The sequence below is a fragment of the Ochlerotatus camptorhynchus genome, unplaced genomic scaffold (assembly GCF_037179485.1).
Source record: "Ochlerotatus camptorhynchus isolate MF236.1 unplaced genomic scaffold, CSIRO-AGI_Acam_v1.1 ptg000022l, whole genome shotgun sequence".
NCBI classification, from domain to species: Eukaryota; Metazoa; Arthropoda; class Insecta; order Diptera; family Culicidae; genus Ochlerotatus; species Ochlerotatus camptorhynchus.
The window spans coordinates 3,335,331-3,340,343 of NW_027040514.1; positions in this window are offsets into that span (position 1 = coordinate 3,335,331).

Genomic DNA, 5,013 nt, shown 5'->3' on the forward strand with positions numbered 1-5,013 from the left:
CCACCAACAGTTCCATCTGGCATCAGCCATCGCTTTGTCGTCGTCGTTCTGCGAAGTTGATAGCCATCAACTGATGGACGCATTCTCCACAACTTCTCGATTTAGTTACATGGGTCTCCCCCAGGGCTCATGTTTAAGCCCCCTTTTGTACAATTTCTATGTCAGAGAAATTGACAATTGTCTAAGTGACAACTGCACGTTGAGACAACTTGCAGATGATGGCGTAGTGTCTATGACAGGGCCCAAAGGGGTCAACCTGCAAGGACCCTTACAGGATACCTTAGACAATTTGTCTACTTGGGCTATCCAGCTAGGTATCGAATTCTCCACGGAGAAAACTGAGTTGGTCGTTTTTTCTAGGAAGCATAGCCCAGCACAACCGAAGCTTCAACTTTTGGGTAAGCCGATCACTCATTCCATGTTTTTCAAATATCTTGGGGTCTGGTTCGATTCCAAATGCACCTGGAGATCCCACATTGAGTATCTGAGACGAAAATGCCAACAAAGGATCAATTTTCTCCGAACAATTACCGGAACGTGGTGGGGAGCTAATCTGCAAGATCTTCCAACGTTGTACCGGACAACGATTTTATCGGTTTTAGAGTACGGTAGTTTTTGCTTCCAGTCGGCGGCTAAAACTCACATCATCAAACTGGAACGTATCCAGTATCGTTGTCTTCGTATCGCGTTAGGATGCATGCACTCGACTCATACGATGAGTCTCGAAGTGTTGGCGGGCATGTTGCCACTATCGGATCGGTTTTCGGAATTGTCCCTCAGGCTCCTCACCCGTTGTGAAGTTATGAACCCACTGGTAATCGAAAACTTTGAGAAGCTTCTTGAGCTAAACCCTCAAACTCGTTTTATGTCATTGTACTACATGTACATAACTCAGCCCTTCACAGCATAATCCCCATCGTGTATGCTTCTCCGACTTCGGCAATTCAGTTAGTTTTGATTTATCTATGACGCGGGAGATTCGTGGAATCCCAGAACATCATCGTTCCATGATTGTTCCGTCAATTTACGCTGCAAAGTTTGGCCAAGTTGATTCCGGAAGATCGTTCTTCACAGATGGATCACTAATAAAGTCGTCCGCTGGTTTTGGTATTTTTAACGAATTTCATAGCGCCTCTCGAATGCTTCAAGCTCCTTGTTCCGTATATGTTGCTGAACTGGCGGCAATACACTATACGCTAGAAACGATCGCCTCACTTGCACCAGATCACTATTTTATTTTTACGGATAGTCTCAGTTCTGTCGAGGCTATTCGATCCATGAGGCCGGTAAAGCACTCCTCGTATTTTCTCATGAAAATACGAGAGCTTCTGAGTGCTTTATCTTTAAGATCTTTTGTCATCACCTTTGCATGGGTCCCATCGCATTGCTCGATTCCGGGCAATGAGAAGGCGGACTCACTTGCTAAGGTGGGCGCTATGCAAGGCGATATTTACGATCGACAAATCGCCTACAATGAATTTTTCTTCATTTATCGTCAACAGTCGCTCGCCAGCTGGCAAAGTAAATGGAGTGAAGGAAGTTTGGGACGATGGCTATTCTCGATCATCCCTAAGGTGTCGAAGAGTCCTTGGTTCAAGGGGTTGGATGTGGGTCGAGACTTCATTCGTCTGATGTCTCGCCTCATGTCCAATCACTATTCGTTAAACGCTCACTTGTTTCGTGTTGGGCTGGGAGACAGCAATCTCTGTGAATGTGGGCAAGGTTACCAAGACGCCGATCACATCCTTTGGTCTTGTGCTGAGCATCGTGGAGTCAGATCTGAGCTGTGCGATTCCCTTCGGGCTCGAGGTAGACAACCTAATATTCCAGTTCGGGATATTTTGGCTAGACGTGATCTGGAGTTTATGAAACTCATATATGTTTACTTTAAGAATACAAACCTTAGATTGTAAGTTTGATTAACCTTGTGTTTAGTTTGTGTTTAGTTTGTGTATTGTGCGTGTAGTTTTTTTTTAATGTTTGTTTTCAAGATGAATAGAAATAAGTTCATGTTTTAGGATTAATTAAATATTTGTATAATAAATCATATTTCAAACCTTCTTCTCCCTTTCCCCATCCAAAAAATTGTAAATCTCCACTAACCTCGAGACGACCGCGAGTAATCGGTTCAATTCCTTTAACTCTAGATTTAAGACATTAATCATGTATAATGCAAATGATAACTCGGCTCTGTAAAGTTTATTCGATTGAGCCTGTACAAATAAATTAATATAAAAAAAAAAAAAAAAAAAAAAAAAAACTGATGGACGCAAAGGCAGTCCTTTTCTGATTGCCGCGAGACATAGACGCTCGTTGATGGCGTCGGACAGAATTTGGGATGTGTATTTGCACTAGACAATAGTATATTTTTAGACTAAAATTAAATGAAAAGTTCCAGTAAGCTTCTAGCAGTAAGCCAGTAGGAGATTTTTGTAAAATATATTCCATTAGTTGAATTTTGCGGGGACCCACATTCTCCTAACCGAACTTTCCAAATCTGCAATCATATTTAAAAACTGTTCATTTTATAAAACGGACATCTATATGTGACGATAGAAAGCTAACGTCTTACCCCAATTTGATGAATTTATTTTCACCGTGTACAAAAGTTTTTTGTTTTTGTCAAAACAGTTTGATTTCGGAACATGGGAGTCCATGATGGGACGAATTGATGAAGCAACCCGAGTTTTCATTATTCAAAAATACTGCGCAGAGCGACTATCTTGTAGAGATATTGCGAAAATTGTGAAAAGATCGAAGTCTGCTGTACATCAAATCATCAGAAAGTTTGGAGAGCACCAAACCGTTGAAGATTTACCAAGATCTAGAACCAGAAGCGGTGCTGCAAACCTATGTGTTGTGTTGAGCTTTTGTTGTCTGAATAATCTAACTCTGTACGTAAGATTGCCAAAAAAACTGGGAATATCTGTCGGAACCGTCGAAAACATAAAAAGAAAGAAGAATATCAAGGCTTATAGGAAGCAGAAAGCGCCTAAACGGAGCGCGGAGTAGCACAAACGAGCTAAAGAGCTATGCCGGAAGCTTGATACAATTTTGAGGAAGTAAATCAAACGGTGCATATTAATGGATAAAGAGACATATTGCAAGCTGGACACAACCACACTACCCGGGTCACAATTTTTTAATGCAATTGTTGGAGAGGAGGTACCTCATGAGAAGAAATCCATTAAAATTGACAAGTTTGGCAAAAAAGAGCTTGTATGGAAAGCAATTTGTTCATGTGGTAAAAAAAAGTTTGCCGTATTTTACCACAGGAACCATTAACGGTGAACATTATGGCAAAGAATGCATTCAAAAACGAGTTGTTGCTCTGTATCGTCAGCACAGGATCCCTCAACTGTTCTGGCCTGACCTTGCATCCGCCCACTACGCTTCTGCTACGCTCAAACTGATGAAGTCGTATAAGATCAACTTCGTCGAGAAAGAGGATAATCCACCAAACTGTCCAGAACTGCGTCCGGTTGAGCGTTACTGGGTAATCATCAAGCGCAACCTTCGGCAGGATGGTAGAGAAGCACAATCTGTCAACGAGTTCAAGAAAATGTGGTCATCTGCTAGCCGAAAGGTCACACAGAAAACTGTAAAGAAGCTTATGAGAGGTGTGGAGGTGTGGAAAAGTGCGTCAGTTTTATCATTAAAAGCATTTCGTGGATTTTTTTTATTTTATAATTGTTGTGGAGTAATAAGAATCTGTTATGCATAAAACCGTGTTTAAATTGGATGATAAATATAAAAGATATCGTCAAATTAATGTGTCCGTTTTATAAATTGAACAGTTATTAGTGGTTACTTTTTTTACAGTTCCGGTAACTGAAAAAAAATATTTATCAAAACCACTGTAACGTCATAAAACTGTGTCTATCGAGAAAAAAAAACTCAAGATTCTGTGACTAAGATAACTATCTAAAATCTCATGGATGATAAAGTTTTCAAGAAACTCGAACTTAGAAATAAGATGCTGTGACATTATAATTTATTAGCTGTACCTTAAAACGGGGTAACATTGATAGTTTTTTTTTAAGTATATTCTAAATATTGTTTACATCAATTAATGTTTCTCAAATGTTTTTTTAAACAAGTACTGAGGATCCTAGAACTAATTCGTTAATATGTATAACGAAAATTATTGCATTTGCACTATTTTTTACTTTGATAATGCTCGCTGAATGTAGAAAAACACGTGTGAATCTCAAACAATTTAGTTCAAGAAATATGACAATTTGTATGAATTTATAATCAGAAACATCATAAGCAATAATAAGACAACACTAAATTTGTGATGGCTTTATCAGAAATACATTTCATAAGTGATGATTTGAGTGCTTTTTCAAACAGGCAAAAAGAAAGATTTTTTTTTCAATATACTTGGTAAACATTTAACACAAACTATATAAAAAGTATATGCGATATCAAGGGACATGCCCTAAGCTACAATATGGAACCAATGTTTCTTATTCGGAAAAAATGCAGAGAGTAAATAAAATCATCATATTCTACTATCAAAGTTACCCGCATTATCAAAGATACCCCATTCTACGGTGCTGGATTTAACAAATATAAAAGATATCAGACATGGACATGGAGAAATTTTCAAGATACTTATGCTTGAGAAGTTTTCAAGATAAAACAAAATAAAATAAATATGCCAGATGCCAAACTATGAAAAATACATATATTTATATAGAAGTTAAAAAAAAATGATTGTGAAATTTCTAAAATACTGGCGCTTAGAAAAAAAAAACAAGATATAGAAGGTACAAAAAAAAATATGGCCACAGTGTATTCAAGATTTGGAGCCTCCTTTCATAAAAGTAATCTGGCTGCGCCTTTGCAGCTTTAAAACTATATGTTAATCTAATTAGGCCACTATTTAAATGTGGAAAAACTCTAGAAAAACGCTTTCTTTCCTAAACGCTAGAAGATCGGAATTTCGGATACCGTTTTAGCAGAAAACTTAGCGGCAACGAGCTCTCAGTTATAAAATATATATAT